The sequence below is a fragment of the Suricata suricatta genome, chromosome 11 (genome assembly GCF_006229205.1).
Source record: "Suricata suricatta isolate VVHF042 chromosome 11, meerkat_22Aug2017_6uvM2_HiC, whole genome shotgun sequence".
Lineage (NCBI taxonomy): Eukaryota > Metazoa > Chordata > Mammalia > Carnivora > Herpestidae > Suricata > Suricata suricatta.
Window position 1 is genome coordinate 73252159 of NC_043710.1, and position 14505 is coordinate 73266663.

The 14505-nt window shown below is 39.6% G+C and overlaps 1 long non-coding RNA gene across 1 annotated transcript; it reads left to right on the forward strand.

Moving 5' to 3' along the window:
* On the forward strand, positions 1 to 6721 carry LOC115271922. Its single transcript, XR_003900156.1, has 3 exons — positions 1 to 92; positions 1546 to 1599; positions 6595 to 6721. It is a non-coding gene; the product is annotated as an uncharacterized LOC115271922 (long non-coding RNA).
* Positions 6722 to 14505: the final 7784 nt, after the last annotated feature.

The window sequence follows — 14505 nt, forward strand, 5'->3', positions numbered from 1 at the left end:
CCAGCAAGAGACAGGTCACAGAGGAGGAGGCAGAGGGAAGAAGATGGAGGATTCCATAAGGAAGGAACCAAGGTGCACGCAAAGACATGGAGGTGAGTGTGAGTGTGGCACATTCAGCGATTGCTAGAGGGCACGGAGTGGTGTGCAAGGGGATGAGTGGAGAGAGAGGGCTGGAGAGCGAGGCAGCAGGCCCTCATTGGTTTTGAAATCCTCTTAAGTGATTTCCTGAGGACATTGGGAATTCTCAGAAGGGCTGTTGGCGCAAGACTGTCAGAGTCAGTTCTGTGTTTTAGGAAGACGCTCTAGTGACTTCCTGGGACATAGAGGGGCTGTGGCCCAAGGCAGTAGGTCAGAAGTTGTTCAGGTGGCCCAGGAGACCTCAGTCAAGGTGCTGGCAAGGGCAGGAGTAAGAGTACCAGAGATTGGAGGGAGGAAGCAAGGCTGATTGCCAAGTTGTCAGTGTGAAGTCAACCACAAAAAACACAAAGGATCCTTCTTTGACCTCAACCCTTCAGGGAGCTTTGAGCCTACATTCTATCAGCAAGTTCCAAGGAGTCCACTCTTATTTCCAGTTTTCATTTCATGTTCACTCTTTTAGCAACTGTGTCTAGGGGAGAGGATGGTGAGCAGATGTCCTTCAGTTTGACTGCTGGCCCTGGCAGGCCCCACGGGGTTGGGTGTTGGGATAGGGGATCATGTGACTGGCCCCAGGAGAAAGAACAGCAGTGCAGGCAGATGAAGTGATATAGTTGGCTCTAGAAGAGAAACCAAGAGGCCGTCTGTAAGCACTAACTCAAGAGCCTGGGTGGACTTGATGTTCTACTAAGATGACATGGCACCACCTCAGGGAGGCAAGGCTGGAACATGACAGTAATCTAGAGAACAGAATAAGGCTAGTCAGCACCAAGCACAGAGAAAGAAATCAGAGGTAGGCGGTGCCCTTTGAAACACAGTCTTTCAAGTCCCCTGCTCGGTCCTCTGTGACGGGCACACTAAACTGGAGCACCTAACTAATGCCTTCACACTGATTCCTTGTTCCCGATGCCCACCTTGGAGATGTGAGGGCCTTTGTGCCAGCTGCCTGAAACCTTGTCCCTAAAAGACAAGGAGATATATGTTTGTTTTCAGCTTTCCACAGAAGCAAATCCTGAAACAAAGTTTCCAGTGCAAGGGTTTATTTGGGAAGCGAAGGCAAACACAAGCAGTGGGGTGGACAATGACGAGAGTATTCTCAGGCCAGCTACCACCGTGAGTGACGGGAGTGTGATCCTGGCAGGACCGCCAGCATCAGGAATACACGTCAGCTATCCAAACCAATGGACAAGAGCCGGATATCGGCCCACCAACTCCTGTCCATCACTGGGTGAAGCTGTTCCCAGGGGTGTGATGATTATCGTACACTTCCAGCCTGTCAAGTAGGCAAATAAACATCGGTGCTGGTAGTTGGCAGTTGGAGTGGTGAGCCGTCAAGGGGTGAGAGTACTCACAATACCCAAGCTTAGGCACAAAGTCTAGAATCACTTTCTTTCCCTCTTCCCCATTCAGCTCTCCTGTCACCAGTTTCTCCTCGACTGCAGGAACAGGCCAGTGCTTAATGACGTAAGTATACACCCCCCACCCCCACCCCACAACAAGACCAAAGCTAAGTTGTTCAAAAAGTTCTTTCCTCAGAGGGTTTAAAGGTTCTGTGATATTACCATTGCTATTATGAAGAAGATGTGGGAAGACACAAAGCTGCTCTAACGGAATGAGGCAGCTCCTTCCTTGTGTGCATTCTGAATAAAACCAAAGATACCGTGCATAGTTAGGATGTGCCAAATAGTAATTATATTTTTGTCTCTAATTATAGTCACATGTATTAAACATACTGAGGAGCAGGAGAGAGTTTAACTCTTTCAAGTGGACTTGAAACAAAAGGAACATAGTCACCTCACAAGTATTCACAAGACATAGAATTATAGAATAATAATATAGAATTGGGAGCCTCATCACATCAATATCCCTTCTCCCTGGAGCTGCAAGCAATTGCTCCTTTGACACCAATATTAGTTCCTGAAAAGGTCCTAATTGAGTTAAAACACAAAGCTTCTCTGGTGCCAATCATCGTGGCGGGGGAAGAAAGAACAATTTGCATCCTGCCAGGCAATGTCAGTCACTCAGAGTTGGTCTATTTTAATGGCAAAGGTTGGATGTCATCATCCTTTAGCTACAAATGAATCAAGTAGGGGTGCCTGGGTGGCTCAGTTGATGGAGCGTCCAACTCTTGATTTCAGCTCAGGTCGTGATCCCAGGGTCGTGGGATTGAGCCGCCAGCTGGGCTCTGCACTAAGTGTGGAGCCTGCTTAAGATTCTCTCTCTCTCTTTCTCTCTCTCTCTCTCAAAATATTTTAAAAAATGAATCAAGTAGACTTGATATATAAAGCATGGATTAAGATATTTTCAATGCAATAGAAACACCATGTGTGGGCATGTGACACTTGGAATCAGTTTCCGAGTTCCAGTACCTTGGAGCCACAGGTTAAAATGATATATTTAGGATGGGTAAAAGGAAGACCAACATACAGTTTGTGGCTCCAAATACTTCTGTAAGTTGTTTGAGCTTACTCTGCACTTGTAAATAGAAAGTTTTATAAATGGTGAGTGGGTATTGGGCCAACTGGTCACAGCCCATTTAATCCACAAAGCAGACTAAACTGCTTGTACCACCACAGAGCTGCTAGCCTCTGTTGATGCTCCAGAGTGCTGTCTTCCATTAACTGCTCCTCTGGAACTAAATGCCCCCCTGGGTGATCTCCACCATTTCCACAGTTTGAACCACCACTCAAAAGTGACGCCAAGATCTGTTTTTCCGTTTACCAACTCTTGGAAGCTCCAGGTTGAAATTATACATTCAACTGCTGCCTGGACATTTCTACTTGGAATACCCACACACACTTAAAATTCAACAAGCTCGAAACTAAATTCGTTATATCCTGTTCTTCCCTTATTTGCTTACACTTGCTCCTTTTCTTGTTTCCTTGTTCACCATAGTTAGAATCTTGGGGTCATCTCACGGCCCACCCAGTTTATAATGCTGTGCATCCAAAGATGCTATTTCTGTCTAGAATCATCCTCTCTCTGAATCCCAGAGCCAGAAACACTCTTCATTCTTGAAGACCTAGCTAAATGATCGCTCTCCTGTGAAGACTTACTGACCCCCTTGACTGCCCCAGCCTCAGAAGCAGTGGTGCCGTATCTACTCACTTAAAGGAGCTCCTGTAGCATGTGACCCATCCCAGTGACATGCAGTTCTCCGACTGTACCCCATTATTTGTGACTTATTGTCTTTCTCACTAAACTGTCAGGTCTTCAAAGCCAAGATGATATTATTCCTAATGTTACTTCTAGAGCCTAGCACAGTGCCCAGACAGGGGAAGTGGTAGTGTGTGTGTGTGTGTGTGTGTGTGTGTGTGTAGTGGTAGACATTGAACCTGGATTCAGACAACCCAGGAATCAAGTCTTAATTTTTCTGAGTATGCCTTTTTCTATCTATCAGGATCCTTGGACATAGCTAAGTTTTAATCATATAAAAAATTTTTATGAGAGAGAGAGCATATATGCATGCACGCAAGTGGAGGAGGAGCAGAGGGAGACAGAATCTCAAGCAGGCTCCATGCTTAGCATGGAGCCCAACGTGGGGCTCAATCCCATAACCCTGGGATCATGACCTGGGCTGAAATACAGTCAGATGCTTGCTCAACTGACTGAGCCACCCAGGTGCCCCCAAACCTCCGCCTTCTAAAATCAATGTAAAACCTACCTTCTGGGAAAATATTTCCTGGCTTTGTTGCTAGTTAACCACTTAAAATGAGGATTTCTTCATTAGATCTCTGAAGGGGCAAAGAGAAGATATGATTCCTCTAGTAGGTGGAGCCATGGAATTAATGTTTCAAGAGGATTTTCTGTAATCCTGCAGGTTGAGTCATATTTCCTAGCACCAGCTCTCATTCAGTGCTCTTAAGTGTTATTGGGCTATTTTTTTCTTCTTCTCTTTTATTTCTGCTGTGTGCTTTGTTTCAAATTAGATCCTCAGAAAGTGAAAGAAGATAATTAAGCATGGTACTTAAGTCATTTGGTTAATATTGCATCTTATAGGGGGAGGAATGATGTTTCCTAATTTTTTAAACAATACCAAGTAAGAATTATATTTCTAGAAGGCATCACTGGATCTGCAGCTCATTTTCACTAGATATAAGCAACAGCTGTCATTGATCTTACACTCTTGAAAAAAGTGTTTTAATGCATTTTTTTTTATTATCCCTCAAGGCCATTAGTTATGAGCGCCAGAAAAAAAATGTTGTCTTTTTCTCATATTAATTTTGTGCTGAGTTTTATTTTAGAAAATTAGTATTAAGGGGCTCCTGAGTGGCTCAGTTGGATAAGCCTCTGCCTTCAACTCAGGTCATGATCTTGCAGTTTGTGGGTTCGAGCCCTGCATCAGGCTCTATGCTGACAGCTCAGAGCCTAGAGCCTGCTTCGGATTCTGTGTCTCCTCTCTCTCTCCTTCCCTGCCCCACTCATCCTCTCTCTCTCTCTCTCTCTCAAAAATGAATAAACATTAAAATTTTTTTTTAAATATTAAAAAAAGAAAGTACTATGATAAAGACAAATTCTAGCAATTACAGTTGAAAATTCAGCTTGCAGGCAGTGGAACCAAGGAAGTCTGTGGTGTTTGAAGTATGGTCATATTTCTCTGAGAATGAGCTATACACAGTGAGATAAACAAGTAGGATCTGAATGTAAAAGTCATATCTTGACCAAGTAAGACTATTAAAAAAATCACAGGGCATCTCGGTGGCTCAATTGGTTGATTGTCTGACTTTTCACTTCTGCTTAGGTCATGATCTTGTTGTACATGGGTTCGAGCCTCCCCTCAGGCTCTGTGCTGACAGAGAGGAGCCTTCTTGGAATTCTCTCTGTCGCTTTTTCTGCCCCTCCCCCACTCGTGTGAGGGTGCATACATTCTCTCTCAAAATAAATTAATAAACTTGAAAAAATCTCATTAAGGATACCATAAAAGCCTGGAATTAAGGGCAGAATGTCAAAATCTACTTTATACTGTGTGGGGAAGATGACCGAACCATTTATACACTATCTACCAAGTTAACTACTAAAAATCTTAGCAGCAGGTGACTTCCAGAAAGACTGCCAACCCCCAGCTTGAGTTTGATGGTCCATCCTGAGCTTCCTCTACCACAGTCTTTCTATACAATGTAACAACTATCTATGTTGGCCTCTCTCATTAAACTGAGCTTTCTTGAGTGCAGACATTCTGTTCTTTTCATCTTTTAAATAAAGCAAGCCTAGCGTGGTACCTGGCACAGAGCAGGTCTTACTAAACACTTAATGCATGAATATGTGAGAACAAAAATAGAATATTTTTACAGATAAAAAATTCCAAAGCACCCAAAGAATTAAAGCAGAGCTATTAATTTAATCAAAATAAATTGTGTGTGTGTGTGTGTATGTGTGTGTGTGTGTGTGTGTGTGCGTGTGTATGGCAGGTTAAGTGGTAAAATCATGCAGTGTCTGGAATTTGCTTCAAAATAAACTAGACTAGGAAACGGATTGAAGCTGGATAATGGATACATGTTTTCACATATTTCCATTGTACATTGTATCTCTCAAAAACACAACTGGTTGTGCCCTGCAGGAGCATAGGATATAAATTACCAAACTAACAGTTTGATTTCCTCTCTTCCAATGATGTCCTAATATATAACTCCAAACTGTCACTAGCTCACATTGGTTCTGTTGACTGATCAGACCAGTAACCCACCTCTGACAGGGACAATTATAGGTAGTGGGACTGTTGTCTTCTGTAAATTAGTTTTTATTCTGAGTATAAGTGGTATCTGCCCCCCAAAAATTGCAAAGAACATAAACGAGAAAATAAAAACCACCACATCCTGTTATTAACATTCTGGTGTGTCCCCTTTAAATCTTTTACATAATAATAATGAAGTTTTATTGGTTTTATGTCCTGCTTGCACTATTCTGAGAACAGTTTCTATGTTCTAAATTTTTCTCAAAAACATCCTTTTAATGGCTGCCTATTTTATCTCATGGAACACCATATTCTTCGCTATAATAAATAATGCTTGATAGAATCATCTTTTTACATATTTTTAGACCTTTTTAAATGGAAGTATGGTAAATAAACTTACAGGTACCCATCATCTAGCTTCAGTCCATTTTTCTTCTCCTAGTCTAGTTTATTTTGAAGCAAATTCCAGACACATGATTTTATCACTTAATCTGCAACACACACACACACACAATGTTTTTATCAAATATTCTACCAACTGTACATAAATCTTTAATCACATTTCTGATTCTCTCCTTAGGGTAGAGTTAAAAAAAATAGAATTCCAGACAAAGGAGATGAAAAGACTTTAAGACATACAATATTTTGCCAGATTGCTTTGCAGAAAGGATGTATCCATTTATACTCACATTGGCAGCACTGGAATACCTCTTTCCCCCTACCCAATACCTACTCATTTATTTAATTTTTCGAAATATGTTGAAAAAAGTTTCCTCCATTGATCTTAGGTTTTCCAATTTTTCTTCAACCAGAAGCTAATGGTGAGATCTCTGGAGTTAGTCAGAGTTGGACTTCAATCCACAGCCTGGATAGCCACGTGACTCCTACAAGTCAGTCTCTGAACATCTGCTTCCTCATTCAGTAAGTAAAAGTACCCACCTCATGGAGTTTTGTAAATAGATGCAATAGTGTTTATAAGTGCTTCGTGTACTCCTGGCACACAAAAAGCTTCAATAAACGGTGTATTTCCTTCAGACTAAAAGTTTCAAAAGGTCATATCTATTGTGTTTTTTCTTTTATTGGTGGGGTGGGGGATGGGCAGTTGCTTAGTGTCTGACTCATGGCCAGCACTTGAATGAATGAAAAAAGTTCCATTTGACAGTTAAAAATTACCTGACTTTAAAAATTTAATTTAATAAAGTCCTATTTGCATTTCTAGTCTTTCTTTCTTTTTTCTTTTTTTTAATTCCTGTCTTTTGGCCTTTCAAAAATACAATTTGTCAGTTTTTACCAACTTTTTAAATATGACCACACTTAGGGCGCCTGGGTGGCTCAGTCAGTTAAGCATCCGGCTTCAGCTCAGGTCATGGTCTCATGGTTTGTGGGTTCAAGCCCCACATCGGGCTCTGTGCTGACAGCTAGCTCAGAGCCTGGAGCCTGCTTCAGATTCTGTATCTCCCTCTCTCTCTGACCCTCCCCTGCTCGAACTGTCTCTCTCTGTCTCTCAAAAATAAATAAAAAATATTTAAAAAAAAGTTTTAAATATGACCACACTCTATGTCCAAACAGTTAACATCTAAGAATTTATTAAAAAAACCCCAAAACCACACAGCTATATTAACAAATACATACATATTTGTTTTTCTTTCTTTATGCTGTTTAATACTTTCTGGGTTTCCCAGGGTATTTTTATAACCAGAAAAAAAAAACCTGATAAATATGATACAGGGGAAAAAACAAACAATAGAAACAGTTGCTGTGGGAAATCACCATTAAACAGGCTTTTAGCTGATAGATACCTGAAACTTACCAAAACAATCCTGAGTGGAAGCCCTTTCTGAATCTATCATCTATTACAGCCTAAACCAAAGGGAAGCTATTGATATTTTAATATTCACAAGAACTTGGTCAACAGGTCATCCATATTTACTATTTATTAATATGAATCCCTGTAGCCACCTGAAATGTTTCTTTCCAAGGGAAAGCTCTCTTCCTGCTATTCACCCTGCCTGGGCCAGTCACCAACTTTAGACCCAACTCAGATTCTCCTTTGGACTTCGCCCGTCTTGTTTTGTACAGTCCTGTCCACGGATGCATCACATTTGGGGCTAATGATTTTAGTTACAAGTCAGGACATGCCTCCGTTATGGTTATGTGGAAAGAATGAGATTTGAATTCAGATAGAATTAGCTTTAAATCTCAGCTCTACCATTTATTAGTGTAAGATTTAACATCTGGAGGCAGAGACGAGAGGAAAGAGAGAGACCAAGTTATGGAGCCAATAAAGCCTTTACTGGGGTCTGCGGCCTCTGGCGAGGTTCTGTGACTCCAGTAGGGGTTGAGTCAGGGAAGTCAGGCCCCCTACGGGAGGGCGAGGTATTTTATGGGTGAAAGAGTTCCGGCCTTGGTCTTGGGAGGGCAGATTACCAAGTAAGGGTATTTTAGGGCCGTGGAGGGGTGGGATTGGTTGCCTCCTTTCTGGGGGTGAGGGGAAGCTGGAGCTTCATGATGGGCTGTTTTCAGATGGTGCAGGACATTCCAGGTCTGCAGGATGGGGGTAATCGGTGCATGGAGTTCTTCTCCGACCCACAGCAAAATGGCTGCTCTGTCGCCATCTTAAGGTAACTCTTACAATTAGCAGTGCGGCCTTATGCTTAAGCCTTTACTCTTACCTATAACCAAAGGTTAATAATGCCTGCTTTATAGCATTGTTATGAGAATTAAATTACTAATATGCACGAAACCTGGGCCTGGCTTGGAGAGGAACTCTCCTTCGTGTTCCTCCTTGCTCATTCTCTTCATAGCATCTGCTGCATTTGATGAAAGGGACCCTGCAGAATACAAGGAGATCGCTGTGCTAGGGAGCTAAAAGTGCAGAAGGAAGGAACTAGTGGGTGAAGACCCAGAGCGGGGTGGGTGAGGACCAGAGCTGGAGGAAGGCCTGGACTGCCTGAATAGCCAGGGGCTCAAGACAGAAGGGGAAGGCCGTACATGCTTTACACAGGTTGGAGATAGGGGAGGTGGGTGTGAAGTGGAGGCCTAAGGAGCACTGTTACCCACGGTTAATTCAGTAACGTCACCGATGGCCAAGGAACATTAAGCTTGTAAATGAAGCTGACCACATTTCAGATAAACAACAACCAGAAAGATCCTAGCAAGGACTGGATATCTTCCTCATTTCAAACGGCAAGCTTTAGCTCTGGCAACCAGATCACGATCTTTGACTACCAAAGGAAATGTCCAGTGCAGCCTGAGAATAAAATCAAGATTTAAATTAATCAACAGAAATTGACAACAGTTGAAAATTATAACCAACCTAAAACTAGGCAGTTATTTTTCTTAAAACCCTTGTGTTAGGTCACAAGCAATATATGTAATTATAAAATTTACCTGAAAAGTTGTAGAGCCAAGAATTGCCAAGACACACTTGAAAAAGGAAAAAAAAGAATGAAGACTTGTTCTAGTGGACAAAATGGCTCATTATAAAACTATAGCAATTAATTCCAAATATATCAATGAAACAGAATAGAGTTCAGAAACAGCTCTATGTGTGTGTATATATACATATGTGTGTATATATATATATATATATATATATATAGTATCCATACACACCACACACACATGAACACACAACACACACACACACAAACACACACACATACACACATAATATATAAAAACTCAATTCCCAGCTGGACTGGAGAGTTAAATGTGAAAGTCAAATCAGGTAAGTTTCTGGAAGATAACACAGAAGAATCTCTTTATGATCTCAGAATAGGGAATGGTTTTCTTTTTAAATGGGACATACATATAGTAGTCATTAATCATTGATAAATTAAAATCAAATAAACGAATTCATTAAGAACTTCCATTCAACAAGACACCATTAAAGAACAAAAAGGCAAGCCACTGACAGATTTTGCAATACATATATCCAGCAAAGCAACTGTATAAAATATATATATTGTAAGGATTCAGAGCAGCTAGGATTCTCTCACATGGCTGGTGAGAGTGTAAAGTGCGATAAAGCAATGGAAAAGTACAAAGTATAGACACATCCATGTTTCTATGGATGTATCTCAGGCATACTGTTCTGTGAAAGAAGTTATACAGAAGCAGGGTATATATTGTATGATTCCACTTAAGTGAAGTTACTACTGGTTAGTTTATAAACCCTGCCTGCAGAAGCAGAATTTTCAGAGCAATTTCTAGTAACAATGTTTTAACTTCTATAACACTATTGCAAATTCTGTAGAAAATAATTCATGTTCCTTGTCTGTCTGAACTTTGGCAGGTTTTTTTGTCTTAGTATGGTAGTGGAGGCTAATGCACTTAGATAAGAGAAAAAAGTTAAAGGGATAAAAATGGAAAAGAGGAAAGAAAATCTCTCTACTGGTAGATCACATGAAATTATACCTGGAAAATCCTACTGTATCAAAGATTAAAAAATGTAAGTGATAGAATTTAGCATGTTAGCAAGATGTAAAATTAATGTGCAAAAATAAATAGCTTTCATATATAAATATAATAACCAGTAAAAATACATGATGCAGTACAATAGTAACACAAAAGACAAATACTTCAGACTAAATTTTAAGTGTTAAAAACCTCTGTGAGACACATTAAAACATTTCTGAAACACACAAAATAAACTTAAACAAATGTAAAGACATCAATTGGATAGGAATCCTCACAGGATATCAGTTCTACCTAATTTATAAATTATGCAATACCAATTAAATACCAGAACCCTTTTTTTGTTGCTGGAGTCAGGAACTTAACTTCATTTGGAAAAGTGAACATAAAAGAATAGGTAGGAAAACACTGAGAACATAAAGCTTGAAGAGGTGATTAGCCTTATCAGACATTAAAACAAACTACACAGCCTCTATAGTTAAGCACTGTGCAAATGTACACAGAGACAGACCAACAGAAGTCCAGAAAGACCCACCACCTAGAAAAACCTAGCACATCTCCAATCACTTTGGCGAAGATGCACCTGTAGTAAATGATGTAGTCAACTGAATAGCCGTTTGCAAAACATAACATTAAATCTATTTTTCAAAATTTTATGCAAGAGTAAACTCTAAATAATCAGAGATCTAAATGTAAATGACTTGAAACTGCAGGTTTGCAAAAAGGGGGTAAAAGTAATTTCCTCTATAGCTTGGGTGTAGAGGAAGACTTTCTAACTACTTAAATCCAGATGGAAACCAAAAAAAAAAAAAAAAAAAAAAAAAAGAAAGAAAGAAAAAATAGGACATTAAAAATGAATTAGTGCATTGGGGTGCCTTGGTGGCTGATCAGTTGAGGGTCTGACTCTGGCTAAGGTCATGATCTCACGGTTTGTGGGTTCAAGCCCCGCTTTGGGCTTTGTGCTGACAGCTCAGAGCCTAGAGCCTGCTTTGGATTCTGTGTCCCTTTCTCTCTCTACTCCTCCCCCGCTTGCACTCTGTAAACATTAAAAATATACATTACATTATAAAGAAACATTTAAAATATACACTAAACATTATAAATATAAAAACAAATAAAAATAAACTAGTGCATTGCAAAAAATACCATGAGCAAAATCAAAATGCCAATAAATTGTAAACAACATTGGCAATATGTTATTAGGCTAATAGCCTTAATATAAAATTTAATTGAAAAAGGAACCAAAAGCCTTAGAAAAATGGACATAGTACATGAATAGGTAAGTCACCAAAAGTGGATACAAAAATGGCCCTTAAAATGTTTTTAACTTCTTCAGTTCTTCATAACAAAAGTGCAAACAAAAACTACAGTAAGATATTCATCTGTCAGATGAGCAAAAAACTAAAAGCTTGACAATAAATTCTGATGCTGAGGCCATGGAGAGAAATAGGTGAGGCCATGGACAGAAACAAACTGCTGGCAGAAACATGAAATGGTGCGACATCTATGGAAGGGAGTTTGGCAATACTTTAAAAAACTACATATACATTTTCTCTTTTGTCTAGTAACTCTGACTTCTAGGAATTTACTCTTGAATATACACTTCCAAAAATAAGAAAATGCTAACACACAAGGTTAAATATTGCTGGACTATTTGTATAGTTGTAAATGTGAGAACTAAAATACCCACATACAGGAGAATGACAGCATAAACTATGGTATTGAAACTTGGTGGAATATTACGGAGCTATGAAAAACGAAGAGAATTTTTGAAAAATTGTATGGAGTGATTTCCAGCACAGATTATTCAGGGGGAAAAAAGCATGCACACACACAACTTTTTGTTTAGGAAAGAAGGGAAATTTTTAAAAAACCACATATTTGCTTGTTTTAGCAAAAAGAAGGACAGAAAGTTCAAACAAGAATGGGATTATTTACCTACAGCTGGGGGAGCAGAAAGGAGTGAAAAGGATGGGGAGGGTGTAAGACTTAGTACATATGCTGAATGGTTAGACTTCTGAAAGCACGTTCATGTTCTATACATTAAAAAAAATTAAATCCTGGACTAGAGGGAAAAAAACATGCTATGTAAGAGAATTATTGGGATCACTGACAAATCTAGAATATGGACTATAAGCATTAAATCAATGTTAGAATTTCTGGAAGTGGTAATATACTGATGTCATGTAAGAATATCCTGTTCCTGGGGAATACACATTGAAGCATTAAGGGGTAAAGGAGCATTACTCCTTAAAACTTACTCTCAAGGGGCACCTGGGTGGCTCAGAAGGTTGAGCGTCCGACTTTGGCGCAGGTTATGATCTCAGTTTGTGGGTTCAAGCCCCACATCGGGCTCTGTGCTGGCAGCTCAGAGCCTGGAGCCTGCTTCGGATTCTGTGTGTCACTCTCTCTCTCTCTCTGCCCCTCCCCTGCTCTTGATCTGTTTCTCTCTGTCTCAAAAATAAATAAAAATGTTTTTAAAAAAATAACCCTTACTCTCAAAAGCCTGAAAAACTATATACGTGTGTGCATATTTATGCTTGTACATGAATGTGTGTATGTAGAATACATACATAGAATTTAAGTGACAAAATGTTAAAAGTAGTGAATTGGAGTAAAAGGTAAAATTTCTCTATTATTATTGCAAATTTTAAATCGTTACTAAAAAACTCTGTAGCAGGATTGGGATGACAAACCACTGGGAGCTTTGGTCTGGATGGATGGGTAGACAAACTGATTTGAGTATTTATAGAAAGACATTTTAATAAGTGTCAAATGGATGCCTCCAATTCATGTGTCCTCTTTCCAGATAGTCCAAGGACCAACAGAAATACAGCTGCGCCTCGCACCTTATTACACAATGGCTTTTTGCCTCTGGTAATTTGCTCAAAATCCAGATATACCTACCACCTCAATCCTTCCTCCCCCCACCCCTGCCATCAGTTCACGTTCTCGAACAGGTAGATTGGAATTACATTTATAGGCTTATAGTCGAGCAAATTTGGTATTTTTAAATACAAAAAACAGACCCTTTGGAAACTAAAGAGGCAGTGTGATCAAGGGCACCTAATGCACTAGTGTTGGTGTGTCCATATGAATCAGCAGGACTGCACGGTGGCTCTAAGCAGAAGAGTGTGGCCTGGGCCAAGCAGACTGATACTGGCTGCACTTCCTTCTGCCAGTCAACTATGACATGCCATCACTGGCCAAGAGCCCTTTGAAAACCATGTTACCACTTTGGATGGCAAGGCACACAGATTAAACATTCTTTTATTCGACCCAAACTGAGTGATAGCCTTTAAATTATGCATTGGAAAGCAGTGCTGTTACCCCTCAAAACAGAAAATGGTGGTTTAATTAAAAGAGGTTGACAAAGCAGATTGTGGAAATATCAGGATGCCAAGTACCAAGGTGAACATACACCTTGATACACGGACTGTAATATTTGACTAGACAATTTGGGTTTTAACTCCATTTTTGTCAGTAATCATGCCAAGTAATTGGAGAAATAAGTACCTAATGATTGGGAGGTGAAGTCTGGAGAGAGGATTACAGGGCCATATATACATTTCAATAAATATTTCAATGTTTGAGTTAAAAAATCTTATTTTTGAGAGAGAGACAGAGTGCAATCAACAAAGAGAGAGAGACGCAGAATCTGAAGCAGCCTCCAGGCTCTGAGCTGTCAGCACCGAGCCCGATGTGGGGCTCGAATCCACAAACCATGAAATCATGACCTGAGCCAAAGTTGGATGCTTAAGGACTGAGCCACCCAGGTGCCCCTCAGTGTTTGAATTTTAAAGAAGACACACTGTCTTTACAATTTAAAAAGAGCTAAAGTTAGTTCTGGTCATGGTAAAGATATACAAATATGCATGGTGATGGCAATCTGTGTGAACTGGCTTTATAGAGATCAAACTAAAACTCTAATATTTTCAGACATAGCTCATAAACATTAAGTTTAAAAGTATTAAAAGGGATAAAAAAAGGAAAAATGCTGATTTTTAAATTCAAGAATATGGAAGCTCTTTGGACTCAAAAACACAAACCTTTATTCTTTAAAAGTTTTACAATAATCTTAATAGTAGTTAGCTCTAAAAAGCCACAGAATACAATGAATTAAATGTATGACAGACACACAAAAAAATCAGGCAACATTGGGGGAAAGTTATTTTTAAATATGGTACATTTCAATGGACACATTTTAAAATGGGACGATTTGTAATTCAATTTTTCTAATAAAGGTTTTTCTTGGTTTATAAAAAACATAAAAGTTTCAT